The sequence below is a fragment of the Taudactylus pleione genome, unplaced genomic scaffold (genome assembly GCF_031769625.1).
Source record: "Taudactylus pleione unplaced genomic scaffold, aTauple2 ptg000367l, whole genome shotgun sequence".
NCBI lineage: Eukaryota > Metazoa > Chordata > Amphibia > Anura > Myobatrachidae > Taudactylus > Taudactylus pleione.
The window spans coordinates 2,781,308-2,800,967 of record NW_028284768.1 but is presented as its reverse complement, the minus strand read 5'-3'; the positions used below and the strand labels follow the sequence as shown (position 1 = coordinate 2,800,967).

General features: G+C 46.1%; 1 protein-coding gene across 7 annotated transcripts in view; it reads right to left on the bottom strand.

The window, feature by feature from the left end:
- Nucleotides 1-19,660, bottom strand: part of LPIN1 (lipin 1) — a 208,383-nt gene that overhangs the window by 107,608 nt on the left and 81,115 nt on the right. The window contains exon 1 of one of the 7 annotated variants that reach the window (XM_088444616.1): nucleotides 18,035-18,402. The exons of the other annotated variants lie outside the window; for them this stretch is intronic. The gene's annotated coding sequence lies outside the window, so the exon portion shown is untranslated. Of the gene's footprint in view, nucleotides 1-18,034; nucleotides 18,403-19,660 lie in introns of those variants that run through there. 7 annotated transcript variants of the gene reach the window in all.

The following is a 19,660-nucleotide window of genomic DNA, read 5'->3' as shown; positions in this document are numbered from 1 at the left end:
TGTGTAGGCTTTGTCAGTGCAGTGTGTGTGTGTGTAGGCTTTGTCAGTGCAGTGTGTGTGTGACTCTAGGCTTTGTCAGTGTGTGTGTGTGACTCTAGGCTTTGTCAGTGTGTGTGTGTGTAGGCTTTGTCAGTGTGTGTGTGTGTGTGTGTATGACTCTAGGCTTTGTCAGTGTGTGTGTGTGTAGGCTTTGTCAGTGTGTGTGTGTGACTCTAGGCTTTGTCAGTGTGTGTGTGACTCTAGGCTTTGTCAGTGTGTGTGTGTGTGTGTAGGCTTTGTCAGTGCAGTGTGTGTGTGTGTGTGTGTGTGTGTGTGTGTGTGTGTGTGTGTGTGTGTGTGTGTGTGTGTGTGTGTGTGTCTAGGCTTTGTCAGTGTGTCTAGGCTTTGTCAGTCTGTGTGTGTGTGTGTGAGTGTGTGTGTTTGTCAGTGCAGTTTGTGTGTCTGTCAGTGTGTTGGCTTTGTCAGTGCAGTGAGTGTGTCAGTGTGTATGTGTGTGTTGGCTTTGTCAGTGTGGGTGTGTAGTGTTAGGTGTGTGTGTGTGTGTAGGCTTTGTCAGTGCAGTGATTGCGTGTGTCAGTGTATGCATTTAGGCTTTGTCAGTGTGCGTGTATATGTCACTGTGTATGTTTGCGGTGCCGCCTTTTTTATTTCTTCGAGGAGCTGAAAAGCTCCACATAAATATAGTCAAGTAGACGGCACTCCAAATAAAGTTCAACAGCCGGGGTGCAGAGCGCTCTGTCTTGAACATACAATCAGATACAGGAAGCGCTCCTCGGGTACTCAATAATCCAAGCTTGTAACGATTCAGATGCAATTATTACATATTTCATCAAGGCTTTGCCAAAATATGTAATAAATTCATCTGAAATGTTGCACAGTAATAGATTAACAAGCTTGGATTATTGAGTACCCGAGGAGCGCTGCCTGTATGTGGTTAGATTTTTTGACATTGGTTTTGTAACCAAGTATTGGAAACCCCCCTTTCAAAATCCTGCGTTTGCCACTGTACACAGCTATAAACACAACAAAGAATTAAACCACATTCAATATACAGATGTTCTTATACATCACAGAAGCCAAAAGGAAGAGTAATGTACATTATTCAGCTCTATATCACACCTAATATAGGGATACTTTTGAAGTAAAGCAGGGGAGAGGAATATAGGGCGGGATGCACTAACCTTGCGGAGTACATCCCACCATGCTTCGCATTCCTACTGATCGCATATGCACTAACATATGGGATCAGTAGCGCTAAGGACAGCTTTCCGATAAGATGGCCTTTGCGATCTGCTCTGTGCCGAGGACTTCCGGGTTTATGTCCCGGGAGTCCATCTGCGCATGCAGTGACGCTGCGGCCATGGGGCATGCTGGGTGATATCCCATCGGATCCCTCATAGCAGCGCGATGCGGTAGAAGTAGGGGTTTTACCGCATTTTCCGTTTAGTACATCCCGCCCATAGTTCTACAACAGAAACAGTAAAGATGTGTGTAGCGATTGCTTGCCAGGTGGGTTCTGTATCTCAGGTCCCATGTGTGCCGGCCTATCAAGGCTAGTCCCTTATTTGAACCGAACTGGCTGGTACTTTATCTTTCACAATTCTCTCTCCCCAAGCCTCAGTATAGGGAACCCACAGTCACATTTACATTTAGTGTTTCATAAAAAGAAAGCAGAGAACGCCACTAATACATTAGTGATTTTAAGGCAACAGACCTTCATTTAACAACCGCATTCTAGATTCCTAACACAACAGAGCATAGGAAGCCAATTCATTAATAACCTACCTTGAGGGTATGACAGCTCTGTCTCTGACATAAACAAGCACAAATGTACTTTTGGCAATAGTTTTGCCTTTTGTTACCTAGTCCTTTAGGACCCAAGCACACTGTACACATTACAGGAACCAACTCATTTCATCTAGAATATCCTACAATTCTGCGCTGTGTTGTAACATGTCAGCTGAATTACACCCATGTTACAAGTACATTGAGTAACTGGCAGTGGTTTATTCAGGCAAACGAGTCCAAAATTAGTCACTGTGTGCCCGATAGGCTCATGTTCTCTATTTTATCTATAGAAAAACAAAGCTGTTTGCAAAAAAAGTAAAGAACAAGCTATGAAGTTAATAAATTAACATACAATATTTTTGTGTTGTCCTGCTATCTAATGTGGGTAACACACCTGACAGACGCAGCGGCCAGCCGACCGAGCAACCGATTTGTTAAGCATACACAGTAACCAAATCGGCCGCTCAAATTTGTCTGGCCAAACATCACAACTGGACGAGCATTTCAATTTGCACGCCAAGTCATGAGGTCATCATCAACGGTTCCTGCGGCCACGATACAGATTTCAAAATGTATCGCAACTGCTGTGCTGCACAGCGGATGAGATCTATCTGCACAATGTCATTCACAGAAATATCGTGTGTACACATGGCCAGATGGACTGAACCATAACACATCGCTTGACGACTGTCCAAACCAGCGATGCCACGTGCAGCGTGTACCCAGCATATCGAGCCATCTTATGCGGTTTTGAATCTTCTTAACAAAAACGCACGGGTTATATCCACCTGTCTGTGCGAGGCCTTAGAGGCTAATGAAGAGTTGAACGCAGGTCAGTTTTGTGGATGGATTTCATGCGTTTCCGCACTGCGCTTACTCCAGAGCCTACGCAACTATGGACGATGCGACCCTGTATGCAACTCAATCGTATCTAGACTTATGGCTGAATAGGCAAACTGGGTGTGGCGAGGGCCTGTAGATGAAACTGCGGCCTATGTATGCAGAGCTGTACATACACATAAATTTGACTGTTTTCAGACAAATCTTTTGCTACCGGGATAGGGTTGTCGCAAGGCTGTAGTGATAATGATTAGGTCTATGGGGGCAATTCAATTTATCACGATGCTGAATAGCCCCGGGAAGGAGTTCCTGAGGCTATTAAATTAACTGCACTGTTACGGCCCGTACACACGATTCGATCAGACAGTGATCAAATATCGTTGTCTGATCGTCCTTCATGTGCTGGATCTTCGATATCATACATCCGGCAACATGCACAAACCCCCAAACGACTTAACGATCAACGATCGTGGGACCCTAGAACAAATAGGCTAACCTGGTCAATATCAACCAGTTTGGGCTGCATGCACAGGCGATGGTCAATATCGACCAACCATGTCTGCGCATTGGCCATCGTTTGGTCGTTAGAGGGGTTGAAAAAAGGAACGATATAAATGATGAAACTGTATCATTATCGTTTATATAGTCCTTTTAAGTTGGACCGTGTGTATGCACCATTAGCCTGACAAAATAAATTTTTCCCAGGACCCTCCTGAGGATGCGAGCAAAAATCTGACTAAAGTGCCGCCCGCAATGCTGTTTTCCGGCTTAGCGCAGCGCTAACAGCCTCGCAGCCGGCGCTCTAGTCGGAGAATGGCGGTTACTGCGACTAAACATCCAGCTAACCGGCATTCTCAGACTTATGTGGCTTCAGTCAGACTTAACAGCGCGATGAATTGAATAGCTCTGGGAATTCCTTCCCGGCGCTATTAACATCACGCTGATGTGAATCGCCCCCCTATGAAACAGAGCATACGGGAAAATATCAGCATTACAGTTAGTGTGCGCACTGCAGATGCAATTGGGTCATTGCTTTTGAAAAATTCTATGGGAGCTCCTTATGAATATACACAAGGGGTAAGCGCTTCCACTAGTATTGTGCTGTAATCTACACAATTATAGAAATGGCCCATTTATTTCAATGTAGTTGTGCGCTACATTTAGAAGCTCCACATAAATTAACAAGTAATTGAAATGAATGGGCCACTGACAGAAACAGATCTCTGATGCATTGTTATCCCCCTCTCCCTCCAACAAGTGAAATTCAATTCATCCCCATTTGTGTGATCAATTCACTGGGGGAGACTCAATTGTTTTACTGCAACTAATATCCCATCTAAAGTGATGGGAGATCAAGGTGCAATATTCAATTGTTTTTGGGCGCCCATGCCTTCACATAAATAGACCAGGTTTAGCCACGTAAAACGGCTAGACCCATCTAATGTCCTGGTTAGCACGACAAAACAGCAATTTGGGAGCCCAAGCCACGAATTTATCGCACATTTCTGCTTTCCACCTCAGGAAGGTGGGAGCAGAAATGTCTCCACCGGCTACTATTTGCGTCCGAATGGAGCAACAATTGATTACAAAAAAAAAATATGAGATATGGTAAGAACTTACCTTTGTTATCTCTATTTCTACGAAGTCCATAGGGTTCCACAGGATACCTTGGGGTATAGGTGATGAAGTCAGGCATCGGGCACCATAGAGTTAAGTTTTCAGCCTCCCAGGATGCACTAGGGTCCCCCTCCTATACCCCGCCCCCGAGCCAAGGCATCTCAGTTACGTACCAAGCCATAGGCCGGAGGAGGAGAAGGAAGAGAGAGAAAAAAAAAAGATCTGGACACACACACAAGAATCACATTCTCACCAGAGGGAGACAGAAAAAACGGTGACCAGAGCAAAGCCCATCTGCAGCACAGGTGCGACAGGGCGGGAGTCCTGTGGAACCCTATGGACTTCGTAGAAATAGAGATAACAAAGGTAAGTTCTTACCATATCTCATATTTTCTACTTCAGGGTCCATAGGGTATCCACAGGATACCTTGGGGATGTCCCAAAGCAGTATCCTTCAAGGGTGGGGACGCTCCTGTGCTGACAGGAGAATCCGCCGCCCGAAGGAAGCACCCCGAGAGGCAAAGGTGTCAAACGCGTAATACCTCACAAAAGGTATAGACAGAGGACCACGTGGCCGCCTTGCAGATCTGGACTGCAGAGGCACCACGTCGAGCTGCCCACGAAGGACCCACAGACCTAGTGGAATGAGCCCTTACCGAAGATGGAACCGGCAGGCCTTCATGAAGATAAGCTTCTAAAATTGCCATACGGATCCAGCCTGCCAAAGTTTGCTTTGATGCAGGCCAACCCTTTTTACGGAAGCCATAGAGGACAAACAAGGCGTTTTGACTTCCTAAACGAAGAAGTGCGGTCAACATAAATCCTTAAGGCCCGCACAACGTCCAAAGTGGCCTCACCCACTGAAAGGTCAGGTGAGTTAAAAGCCATCACAACGATTTCCTCGTTGATAAGAAACTGGGAAACAACTTTGGGAAGAAAATCAGGACGAGTGCGCAGCACCGCCCTGTTCCCATGAAAAATCAAGAAAGGGGGTCTACAAGAGAGAGCCCCTAAATCAGAAACACGTCTGGCTGAAGCGATGGCCAGAAGGAAAACTGTTTTGGCTGTCAGCCATTTAAGATCCACTGAGCCCAGTGGTTCAAACGGCGGTCCCTGGGGAGCCATCAGGACCACCGCCAAATCCCAAAGCGCCACCGGTGGACCAAATGGCGGCTGGATTCGAAGAACACCTTGCATAAAGGTGCGCACATCCGGGATCGTAGCAATCCTACGATGGAACCAGACAGACAGGGCAGAAACCTGCACCTTCAAAGAAGCAAGGCGAAGCCCATGGTCTAGTCCCACCTGTAGGAAGGCTAGCACTCTAGACAGACGGAAGTCCCGAGGTGCATAACCTCTCGGTCGACACCATTGGAAGAACGTATGCCACACACGATGGTATATTCTTGCAGATGACGGTTTTCGAGCTCTCAGCATAGTGCGTACTACAGAGCTGGAAAACCCCCTGGACCTTAACATGGCCGTCTCAACAGCCACGCCGTCAAAGACAGCCGAGTCAGGTCCGGCTGAAGACAAGGACCCTGCGACAGTAGGTCAGGTCGTAGCGGCAACCGAAGAGGAATGTCCACGGACAGACCCTGAAGGTCTGAGAACCAGTGCCGTCTGGGCCACACAGGAGCTATCAACAGGAGCGTCCCTCCTTCCTGTTTGAATTTCCGGATTACCCGTGGAAGAAGGGCAACCGGAGGAAAGAGATAAGCAAACCGGAACGTCCACCGGACCGTGGGACCCCGCTGCTTACCTGCTGCCCCCTTGAATCCGGCCATGGTCCCAAACATCTGGGGTCATCGCTAGCTGTGACCCCAGATGCCTACCAGCATCCCCGGATCAGTACCGGCATTCTGGTACCGGCGGGGGTGTAGGGAAGACAGCATGGACGTCAGTACTGACTGTCCATGCTGTACATCCAGATGAGCAGCCACAGCTGCTTGTAGAAAACTTCAGGGGCTAATTCTAGCCCCCCTCTAACAGGTGCATCCGACTCCGGCCGGGCACCAAACGAAACTGAGATGCCTTGGCTCGGGGACGGGGTATAGGAGCGGGACCCTAGTGCATCCTGGGAGGCTGAAAACTTAACTCTATGGTGCCCGATGCCTGACGTCATCACCTATACCCAAAGGTAACCTGTGGATACCCTATGGACCCTGAAGTAGAAAAAGACATTTCGAACTGGATTACAAATTAAGGATATTTTTGATGGATTCCAAGAAGAATTTCCTTGGAATTCAAAAAAAACAGTTTTTATTTTTATTTATTTTTTACAAAAGTTCCTAAATGGATTACAAGTTTCTCCCACGGATTACAAGAAGACGCTCACCTTTGAATACAAAAATGAAGATGGTTGATGACATTAATTTGTGTTATCGCCGCGCAGCTCTCATATAAAGTAATGGGACCCATTCAATTGTTTGTGTCACTAGTCACGAGTGCCCATCACTTATTGCAGATGTCGAGCCCAAAATTTAGGGGATTCACCACATAAAACAGCTTTTCCCATGCAAACTACTGGGTCCGCTGCTCAAACGGCGGTTAAGGTGTGCGAAAGACCGACTTTGGCTGGATTCCTGCTCGCACCTCAGGAAAACAAATCTGCCATAAGTGATAGGTGCCGAAGCAATCGCGCCCAGCGGCACGAACAATTGAATAGCTCCCGTTATTTTAGATGGGAGCTGCGACCACAATAAAACATTTGAATTAACCCCACGCTGGAGCTATCCTAGCCGTATGGTGTAGGGTTTGGCTGAGGATTTAGGGAACGCGGCAACATTTTTTAGTTATTTATTTACACAATGGAGCTTCTCCCATTCCATTTAAAATGTAATTTCAGTGGGGTTTCTACATTCATTGTATATGCTGTAAAACCAAATTAATATTCATGTTCTATTGAATGGGAAAAGCATATATCATTTGCTGGTTTATCACATGGAAAGCAAATATCAAACAAAAAGTAGGTGCACAACTGGGGCGGGACGTACTAAGCATCGCTTCCGCGATGCGGTACATCCCCCCTGACTTTGCGTACATACCGCGGTTCATTACCGTGGTATGTACCAAGGATTTCGCAAAGGACAGCTTCTCCGATAAGAGTTGTCCTTTATGATGCTGCCGGGCAGAGGGACTTCCTGGTTGAACACTCAGAGGTCCTTCTGCGACGTGGGGGCTCATGGGAGGGATCCGATCGGATCCCTCCCAGCCAGGAGTGTCACGATAAGAAGCCCATAGGCGTGTTACCTAGGGACACGAAGCAGCAGAATGCTTAGTACACTCGGATAATGCGGTAAAACCCCTGAAAACTGCATTTTCGGGGGTTTTACTGCATTTTCCCCTTTAATACATCCCGCACTTGCATTTATTTTTTTTATGCTTATGAAAAACCAGAGGGTAATTGCCTTATAGAAAGGTCCAAAGTGTTTAAAATAATAAATGACGATTAATGGAGGCTGTGGAGGTTCATGGAACTTACACTACATTACTGAACCATGTAGGTACAGTGTTGTGTATTCATTAGCAGTCTTTCCGGGAAATATTAAGACACAGCGGGCAAAATTTACTAAGCGGCGGTTTGACGGCAGTTTCTATTCTATTTTATTCTAAACCCCAGCGGTTTGGTGGTGGGTTGTATTCTGTTCTAAACCGCGCGAGTTTGGTGGCGGTTTTGCAGCGGTTTCTAAATGGCAGCCCTGTTCTATTCTATTCTAAAATGTGTTTTGACTGTGGTTTGGCGGCCGTTTTGCTATGTGCAGATTTGCTAAGGCCAAAACAGATGCAAAACTGCCATCAATACACATTTTAGAATAGAATAGAACAGGGCTGTCATTTAGAAACCGCCACCAAACCGCCGGGGTTTAGAATAGAACAGAAACCGCCGCTTAGTAAATTTTGCCCAGCATGTCCATTCAAGACTAAAGTTGTTCTACCCTGAACTTTATTAAAGTATCCTGGGCTGCTTTGATCTATGTGAGATATGGGAGATCACTAACCGAAGACAAATAAAAAAAAAAAAGTGAAATCTACACAGGTAAGCGCTGTATAGAAAGCTACTAGGTCCTGACTAACACCTGCTTGTACTGTACACTCAGCTGACAGTCACAGGTTATCAAATGAATAAGGGCAATTAACCAACATCTTAACGAACATCTTTCAATGGTGCAAATCTGAAGTAGCCTGCGGCAGACAGCCAGAAATGAGCTTTTACCTACTCGATGCTGACTTAGCAAACAAAACACACACTTATTTTCTATGGGCTGTTTCCTTGAAGTGTCAGCCTCATCTCAACAACAGAAATAAGGGGGTCATTCAGACCCGCTCGCGAGCGCAGGACGCTCACAAGCGGGTCGATGGTGCTGAATTGCGCATGCGCACGACGGAGGGAGCTCCGTCGTGCGCATGCGCGAGACCCGAATAACGACGGCCAAGCCGTCGTTATGGGTCTCGCACCAAAGGGGGCGTGCTGTCGATGGTGATTGACAGCACGCCCCCTTTGGTGGGCGTGCCGGGGGCGTGGTTGCCAGACGGAGGCGTTTCCATGGGAACGCCTACCGTCTGGGGCCGGCCCCACTGACATCACTAGTGATGTCAGTGGGAGTGATTTTGGCTCTGATAGAGCCAAAATCACTCCAGGGCTTGCGGTCACCGAGACCCTACCGCAGGGTCTCGTCGCAAGCCCGATGGTCGCGATGGTCTTGACCATCGCGACCATCATCATGGACGCTCGCTATAGCTGTGGGTGGTAACCCACAGCTATGCGAGCGTCCATGAGGCCGCTCCAAGTTGAGGGAGGAGGGACCCGATTCAGAGCGAGCGCTCTGGTCAGAGCGTCCGGCTCTGAATCAGGCCCTAAGTTCAATAGAATCTGAAAAACACCCGTCCTTGAGCCATGAAAACGAAGCAGAGCTGTGTAGAGCGGATCTCAAACAGCAATAAACTCTGGCCCTGATTCAGAGCTGGACGCTCTGACAGAGCGCTCGCTCTGAATCAGGGCCGTCCCTCTGAATTTAAGAGCGGCCTCCTGGCCGCTCGCATAGCTGTGGGTAACCACCCACAGCTATAGCGAGCGGCCAAAATGATGGTCGCGATGGTCAAGACCATCGCGACCATCGGGCTTGTGACAAGACCCTTGCGGTAGGGTCTCGTTGCCGCAAGCCCTGGAGTGCTTTTGGCTCTGTCAGTGGGGCCGGCCCCAGACGGTAGGCGTTCCCATGGGAACGCCTCCGTCTGGGCAGCCACGCCCCCGGCACGCCCACCAAAGGGGGCGTGCTGTCACTCACCATCAACAGCATGCCCCCTTTGGTGCGAGACCCATAACGACGGCTTGGCCGTCGTTATTCGGGTCTCGCGCATGCGCACGACGGAGCCGCCTCAGTCGTGCGCATGCGCACTTGGCCAACATCGACCCGCTTGCGAGCGCTCACGCGCGGGTCTGAATTAGGCCCTCTGTTCAAACTTAGGAGTGAAAAATTCAGTCTGTTAAATGTATGCAGCCAAATGAAACCAGCCCATAAACCGTTCTGAAAATTCTGAATTCATTCTTGACAGTGGTCTGCCCAAATTCGTATGCTCAACTCACGTCAAACCAAAAGGTGGTGCTTCCATAATGAAATGTACATGGAATAGAAAACAACTATTACAGTGTAGTATGTTATGTTTCTATGGGACAAACCACATGCACTTGTAGGGCTACAGGGAAAGGATTCCTATTAGAGCCCAATTGTTCACCATCCAGGTAATATCCATGCTACCCCCTGTGAATTTTGAACTTGGATGTTTTTAAACCAGAATTACACTGGGCGGAATGCGTCAGAAAAGCATGCAATTCATCCTGCCACTCATCATATGTATTCCGCCATTAAAAATGCCGGTATGTTTGAAGAATAATCACACAAGACAGCTCCCCCGATAGCAGATGTCCTGTGCGAGAGAGGGACTTACGGCTTCATGAAGTCCCTCTGCGGATGCGCAGAACGACACAGGCGCAGCCGGGGGTGCTGGGAGGGATACGATTGAATCTCTCTCAGAACACTTGCCCATAGGCTTCTATTGGGTATCGCCCATCTAAAGATGGCTTACCCCATCAGGTCCAAGCTGCAGAAAGCTTTGCTCTCTCCGAAGCTTGGTGCATATGAGAAATGCGGTCAAAATGCAGTTTTCGGGGAGTTGACCGCATGTGTACCACGGTGTACCTTGGGCGGGATCCTATTACTCAGGGAATGCTGTGAGAAGCCCATACACTTCTATTAGGCAACACCGTCTATAGAGGTCATTGCCTATCTGGAACAAACTACTAAAAGTCTCCCTTTCCGAAGCTTAATGCATATGTGGAATGTGGGCAAACCTCTGAAAAGTGTCTCTGCCCTTGCTACAGATGTGTTCTCACACCCCTAGCCTCAATATACGATGCAGCGTTTTGAGGGGAATTACATTTTCTTCGTGGATATGTGCCCAGAGCTATTCAACTACACCGAGATTTTCAGATGTGTTAAAGATTTACATCTTTGCTGCAGTCGCACTAAAAAGCCCCTCTCGACCCACCAGGTTCTGTGATGCAACTAGGATGCACCAGCAGACTGCTGATTAAATTTCACATGCGACAAAATTAAGAGAGGCAAAAAAGATGCCTGGCGCTAGCAGAGACTCACAGGACTGCACTCAATGGGCGGGATGCATCAAGTGCATGCACAAGCCACGTGTACCCTGGGATGGCCTGCAGCAAAGATGGACACATCAGTAACTCTCCCCCTTATGGGGGGCATCCACTAGACGATTTTATCCCTGTCAAAACCTCTAAACGATTTCCCCTTGAAATTTGATCTTCCACAAACAATCTAACGATAAACGATGCTGTTTCAATCTGTGATTGACAACTTTCAGCTATAGTGGGTTGGGGAGGGTCAGGGAGTGGTTCATCGTTTGATCGTTCAGCATAAACGATGTGTAAACGATCTCCAAGCGATATGAAAGCGATCAAGTGAAATTGACCTGCATGTTCAGTCAATGGAGGAGACGATCAAACGAGCAGCGGGAGCGTGCATCGTTCATCTTTAGAAACAATTACTGCACGATTTGCAAACGATTTTTAAACGATTCAATCACCTGCTAATATCGTCTAGTGGATGCCCCCCATTAGTGCCGTTTCAATCACCTTTTACAGCTCCTAGCTCCAGGTCTACAGTTTTGTACAATTGTTCTACAAACACCTACAAGGGGCCGTGTCACACACACATTAGGGAGAAATCAGAGCATAGAAAATATAAATAAATGCAGTATATAGAAGATTTACAGTGCTCTATATTTTCTTCTATATTCCCCTTTTTGCATGCTGGCGTATTGCATAAATACTGTAAGCTAGAGTATTTACAAGACAGGGAACTTCCTGTGTAGTGTTAGGAGGACGCGCGGTGCCCAGCCCACCCAGACAGATAACTTAAATGATGCAAATGGCATAATTGCAGGACATAGAGGGCAGACAGGGAGGGGCTCAGATGAATGGCTTACTCAATCAAGAACAGTATGCGTGTTATTAACTTTAAATTGCAATTAGCCGTTTAGACAGTATGTACCATTGATGTTTGTTTTTCAAAACAATAAACAAAAAGTACAATTTAAAAGGAAAACTTAACATATGTCTGTGAGTACAGTGCCCTATGTTAAGCTAAAAAACATAGTTGCACTTACATGGGGTGCATTGTTCCCCAAATCCATAGGGTTCCCCTGTGCTTTCCATGCACATACTAGGAAAATTCACAGGATGGGGCATCAGTGGCACCATTGTTTCTGATATCAGCCCAGAGGAGAGCAGCGCTGGGCAGTTACAGGCGTAGGGGACGCTGCACCCCAGCTATTGCACTGTAGTTCAGATAAACATTGTGAGCTCCAAAAAATTTCATTTTTGCTTCTGTATCAAAATTTTATATATTGCAGTCAAAATAAAACTATAAAAATCGATAAGTTGATAATATTTGATTTTCTAATTATAATACCAAATGCACTAGATGGACCATTATTATTTTTATTATTATCCTTTATTTGTAGCCGCAAATGCGAGAAAGCTCTGTCCCTGCGAATCCTATTCGCATCACTTTTCAGGGTATTTTTCACAAAAAAAATACCCCGATAGTGTGACCGCCGGCTTGCCCCCCCACCTTCGCAAATGCAAATTTAAGGGCTTGGAGAAGTTTTGTTTTTTGTTTTACAAAAACTGCGCCAAAGCCCTTTGATACATTTAAGCGATACTAAAATAATGTGAATCACATAGATGACACAGAGCGTTGGGTCAGTGGACCTCATTCAGAGTCGGTCGTAAGCGGCCGCTCGGTCGTACGCATCCGATGTTTCCAAACCACGCACACACGTTAGTTGTGCGCATGTGCATACGAGACCTTGCGATCCAAAATGCTGTCGATCGTACGGCTTATGAGCAGGAAGTGGCTTCCGAGAGTTGATTGACATGAAAGGCCGTTTGTGGGTGTTGACGAGGGGTGGTGGTCTGAAAACGCAGGCGTTCCTCACCATTTTCAGGGCGTTTTAGGGGCATACATAAATTACCTGCTACGACCGAAATAGAAGGCCAGAAGTAGTTAAACGTCACTCTGCGAGCAGGTTAGAGGCCTGGCTGATCGTACAGCTTGAGGTTGGGTATGTGCTCTCTCAAGCCCCAGAGTACAATCGATACTATCGAATGTTACTGATGTTAGGAGTGATGTTTCTATTTTGAGCCACACAATGCAAGCAGCTAATAATAGTTTGTTGTCGCTAATAACACTGCTAATTGGCTTGTAATTGATTCAGCTGCGTTTGCATTAGAGAATAATAAGAATAAATATATTTCATGGGGATGGCTTATTCTATGCATTTGTTTGGTAATTTTTGGTGTAATTTGCACACAACACAAGCGGCCACAACCATCAGAAGAAAATTAACATACAGCGACTGACAACGATTGACTCGATCGCTAGCTGCTATCACTCGTTAGCTAGAGGAGGTGCATTGTTCACATATGGGTGTCACTTTGGTTGCGACCGACTGGTCGTGCGATTGCTTCCTTTTTCAGTTTTGCGGTCGTTAGGCGTACGACCGACTCTGAATGAGGTCCAGTGTGTGGGGACAAAATAGGAGGGTCAGGAGGAGAGCTTTGATAAAGAAATGGGTTTTCAAAGTCCATCTTGAGACTTTGGAGAGAAGTGGATAGGGAGTGGAAGTAAGTAGTGATCAGCACAGGCAAAATGCTGCAGGCACGGTTGGAAACCATACAATTGTATACTAATGTTGACATCATAATCCACTTTATAAAACAGTCAACCCTGGTCAGTCATGCTATACTTAGAGCAAACAGGGGAGAGAAGAGCTAGCAATCTACGAGGAAAGCTGTCTCCTAGAGGAACAAATTCCATCCACACTCCGCTGCCAACTCCCTCCAGAGTTTGCCGAACAATAGCCAGCATGCCTGCAATGCCGATTGCTGGGTGTCTGTATACAGCTAGAGGCAACGCAAGACACAACAACAGCTTCATGTAAACAGGATCTTGGCATAATTCCCTTTATACTTCCACCCATCTTGGGAAACATCATCCTTTCCTGTCCATGAAAAGCCCCTTTATCAGGCTGGGCAGATGATACGCTACCCACAACAAAACTTTACTTAAAGACATTATTTGGTGTTAATTAAGACCCCTATCCCACCCGTACAATGCTTTAGGATTTATTTACCATCTTGGAAACAAGTCTCCTGCTGCTTCCGACGTCATCCTTGACGCACATGGATTGATGATGCTATGCAGGTGTCACAACCAAAAACAAGGTCTAAACGTGTATCTGAAAGAAATGTGCTCGGTCTGTAAGGCTCCTCTATGACCCGCAGAATAAATCAGTACCCCTGCTGTCTTATTTGCGGGGCCTATTTCAAAGTGCATGCGTAATTCCAGATCCCGGTCTTTGGAAGAAATCATAGGAAAATGCACAAGGTGGGCGAGTGGCGGCAGAACATTAGGGTCACCTCCTTCGTTAAAGAAAAAAAAACTCCACCCAAAATTAAATATTCAGTATTAAATGGAGTTTCAAAAGTTATACCCCATCCCAAACCTTACTTACCTGGAGGTCTGGTGTGCACAAGTTTCAGAGGGTCCCCCAGTGTCTTGCAAAACACTCTGCTGGTTCTATAATCACTCTCGCTGGCAGTGTTATGGTGGGAGCAAACATAACAGCACTTGTATGTAAATCCACAAGAAAGGTTGTATACTTTTGGGATGGGTTGTAGCTACCGATATCCCACCCAAAAAAACGGTGCAATTATTATTTTTACATTTCACAATTTCCTTTTCCCCCCTAAATTACTTCTCGTTTTACCCTAATTACTGTAAATGAAGATTTGGGGCTGATCACCATGGAAACGGATTAATAGGCTGCCTGGCACCAGGAGCTGGCAATGAAGGAGATGAGGGCCGTTGGCTGTCAAACTGCTGCCATACTCTCAACAGACACACAAAATGCCATACTGTCAAAGGGGGCACACACGCAGGTTGACCTACCGTCAAGGAAGGCCCATACAACACGTCTAGGTAGCACTCCTTTGAACTACAGCTGGACAAATACTGGACAGTTCAGTGGAAGCTGCAGACTCTTATTATACCCACTTGTTAAGAAAAGTATAAAGCTAGGTGCAGACTATGCAATTTTCAGCCCAGTCTGACAGATATTGGGCCATTGGCCTGATAATTGCGTAGTGTGTACGCTCACCTGGGCCTGACAGACGGTCCAAATTACGTAGAATCGGCTCTTGAAATGTAGTGTAGTTTTGAAATCATTCAGAAAATGCAATATGTACAGACCTTGGCCGATGTCTAGTGTAGAGTGTATGGAGACACTATCGGCAAGACCATTTGCAATCGGACGGATCGTTTAGAACTGAACTGTTATTGGGTAGTGTGTACGCTGTACATCAAAATCATTTTGATCAGTCTGGGCAAAATCTTAGTTTGAGTACCTAGCTGTAAGATGGGCACACACTGTATAATTGGTGACTACGATGTGATGAACTCAGGATTTGTCCTTGTGAGGAAAACCTGATATTCATGCGTACAGACTACACAATCGTCTCTTCCAATCCTCCTATTTATCTGTCTTAGTGATCGGAGGTAAAGATCGTGTCCCTGTACACACTGCGCACATAATCTGTATAGTGGCCGCCTAATCAAAGTAAAATCTGTCGGTAGATCGTTCGGCAGCGCGTACACACTGCAAAGCATTTATGATGTGATCATACCATACACATTATACAATCCTGTCACATCATAAAATTCTCAGATGACCTGACAGATATTTGTACAGTGTGTACCCAGCTTTACACCTGGCATGTGACACGCTACAAATAGGAACATTACAGGGTAAGTTGTCAGATAGAATATTCCCTAAACAGTGTGGTGAGATCAATGTCCCAGATAAAGAACTACGAACTGACATGCTTAATGCAGTATTGTGCAAGGATATCAATTATTGTTATCCTTTATTTATATAACACCAACAAATTATGCACAGAGGATCTGATTCAGACTCGGCTGCAAGCACTGAGCGCTCACAACCGGGTCGATGGTGGCCCACAGCGCATGACGGAGCCGGCTCAGTCATGCGCATGCGCGAGACCCGGCTAGCGACGGACAATACGTCGCTCCGGGTCTCGCACCAAAGGGGGCGAGCTGTCGATGTTGAGTGACAGCTCACCCCCTTTGGTGGGCAGGCCGTGGGGGTGACTGCCCAAACTGAGGCGTTCCCGAGGGAACGCTTGCCGTTTGGGGGCGGCCCCACTGACATCACGAGTGATATCAGTGGAGAGCTTCCGGCTCTGTTAGAGCCGAAAGCTCTCTGGGGCTTGCGATGAACAAGGGTCTCGTCGCAAGCCCGATGGTCTTGACCATCGCGACCATCATCATGACCGCTCGCTATAGCTGAGGGTGGTCACCCACAGCTATGCGAGCGGCCAAGAGGCCGCTCCAAAAAAAAAAAAAAAAAAGCCCGGCCCTGATTCAGAGCGAGCGGCTCTGAATCAGGCCCAGAGAGTGCTTAATCATTCATATCACTTCCTGTCTCAGAGGAGCTTACAGTCTAATGCTGGGTATACACTGACAGGTACATTGGCCGATCAATTGAGAATATATATATATATATATATATATATATATATATATATATATACATACATACACACACACACACACACACACACACACACACACACACTGGCATATTAACGCCCGAGGGGGCCTGTGTACAACAGACCCCCTCATCTGAGCAGAGAGGAGTGGTGTGGGGGCATTCCGTGGGCAAGGCACACATATTATGTATAAAACAATATCAAGCGGAATCAATAAAAATGTGGTAGACTAAAATTTACAACAGTAAAATATCCTAATGTGGAACTGAAGAGGTAACGTAACAGTAGTAGTGCTGTTTAACTACCCTCTTCCTTCCGACAGGTACAAACTAGTCAAACCAACAAAGGTAGGAACAAAATTGGATAGATGGCAGCAGGGACCACTTAGTTCTCCACTTAGTTCTCAGTTCTCGAACCCTACTCCACCAGCCAAACCCTGCTCATCACCGCACTATAGGGCGCAAAACAACCTATCACGGATGTCATTACCTGATATAATCCCTCAATTGTTAAACAATTGGAATCTGGACTCCTCTTCCAGCGCTGCCAAATAACAGATCCCTATTGTGCAGTTACAGGGATCTGACCATGATTCTAAAAATACATTGCAGACGCTCTAAGCCTAATATAAATTATAAGTAGCAATCATGGGACGTGTGTGTATATTTTAAATGTAATTTAATCTACAGATAAATGCAGGAAGGTATTAGGCTGCTTAGCACCACAAAAATAAGACAGAAACAGATTAATACTGGTACATATTAAGTCATCAAAGCGCAAAAATGTCAGTAAATCAAAACTTTACGGAACGCCTGTCACGCTGAATATACTTTTTAGTCCACAGATATGCACAACAGCTTCATACCAAATAAACGTCAATCAATCACATCATCAGCATGTATAAATGAAGGCTTCTTTTTGAACTTACAAAGCAGTGATTGGCGTTATAGAAGAAAAGTACAGGTATGCAGGAAGCCTGTCACCTATACAGCTCCTGTGACTTAGCTGTAACTGGCATTCACCAGAGGGGGCAGGTAATAGACACCTGCCAGCCACTAACAACCGGTCACTGCATACATCCAATGAGATGCCAGCCAGGGGGAGAAATCTCAGTTTAAAGGAAAACAAGCACATAACAAAAAAGCCAAACCAGCCTCCTTCTGCAAAAACCTCCACCCCAGGAAGTAATGACAGACAGCAGAGTCCTAGAGATCTCACATTACATTAATATCCTGGAGGGATTAATAAAAAAAAAATAATAATAATAAAAAAATAAAAAAACACAGTATGAAGACACAACCCCCCCTCTGTGACAATGTCACTGATATCTCTATACCTATTAATGGATCCTCAGTCAGTTACTACACACACACTGCTCAGGAGCTGTCAGGCAGTGTCAGTAGCAGCACAGTAAATACATGCATTGCTCTGCTCATCATCAATGCATAGCACTGTTCACCTCTCTGCAGCTCTGGTCTGCACGTACACAGCTGAGTAATAGCACTACAGGACCCATACATTCATTTTTATGCAGTTATTCATTATATATAGCAATGTATACACCAGCACAGCAATGAGCACACTGACACATGTACATCAAACGACTACACACCATGCACTAATACTCACTGCTGGTGACGTCCTGGTGTCAGGGCTGAAAATAAATGATCCAATTAAGCAGACACTCTGCAACCCCCTGGCTGGTATTCTCAGGCTGCAGCGAGAGGACACACAGGCCAGCTAAAGACACCAGTAGGGGGGAACTCGGGAGTATCCCAACATCCAGCAGTCGCTGCTGTGGCCTGCGTTACATCTCGGCCGCTTTAGGAGGTGCACTCAGTAAATGTCCAGCCAGCAAGGCCATGTAGCCGCCTAAGGCCTGATAATAGGTAGCTGGTCCAGTGCAAAGGTAGGGAGTGAGGTGCGTGCACCCCTGTGGGGCCCCTTAGTGTCAGGTAATGTAAAGGGAAGCTTGCTGCCTGCTCCCATGCTGCTGCTGGAAATGATTATGTGTGACTTAGCAGCAATAGGGAGGAGGCTGGGGTGATCCAGACAGCCAATCACAGGGCTGCATTCTCAGCCCAATGTATCAGCTTCTTAAGAAAGTGTTTGTAATCTTGCATGTGCCTATTGCTGTCATGCATGCTAGTAGCACTTTACTGATATTATTGGGTCATTTTCTGGAATCTTTAACTTACATTAACTACATACTAGTTTTGTAACTGATATCAGTAAATTTACTGATAATATAACATAAAGTGTAGCCTTTTGATGGTACAATTAAAGGCCTTCCTATCTAAATGTATTAATAATATTATTATTTTTATCACTAAAAAGAGTAATAATAAAGGCATAATAAACATAACATTTGTATGTTTATTCTGCATTTATTACTACAATTAATTTGGACAGTGCCATCTCCCGCGGTTCTGCCCTTGTCCTATACATGCTCCTATTTTTGTTGCTTTATGGATTTTTATACATCGGAGGAATACAATTAGAAGTGATGTGCCTTTGTGGCGTCATTTGATACCCAACATCACCCCGGCATCGAGAATGTTACCTCGCAGCTTCATAGGGGCGCACAGGGAAATGCACAATGTAAGCCTCTCGTATAGGCAGAATTTGTTTGCACTGCATATCACCAGTCATTCACACTGCAACGTGCAAGGGACCTGATTCAGCCAGGATCGCAACTGCGATTACGCACGCAATCAGACGATTGTTGCGTTCTGCGCATGTGTATACATCGCAGTAACTACGCAGACCCAGCGCAGAGTGATTGACAGGAAGTATCGTTTGGGTGCGGTGACGGGGGGGTGGTCGGCGAAACGCAGGCATGCTAGTGCATTTGACCGCCATTGCAGGGGCGTGCATAAATTATGCACTGATATGCCATACGCAGCTTGGGCTTTCACTGCGTGCGATGAGGTTAGCAATTCCTCAGTAAGGTCAGGGCTTGCGGCTGCGATGGTACTCGATGTTACCGATGGTTTCGCAGTCTTGCTAAACATTACGGATGTGTGTAAGGTAAGGTGGGCGTCCTTATGTTGTGCTGCGGCGGCATAGCGATCTCAATGGATTAGCATACTATCGCAGTTGCGATCCTTGCTGAATCAGGCCCAATATTACATTGCCTAAAAGAATTGATGGCAATGTTAGATTTAATGCTGTTAGTACATACTTGTTACATTGTCAGTATAACATATGTTTAAAGGCTGGGAACCCGGTAAATAACTTATGAAGGGAAAGAGA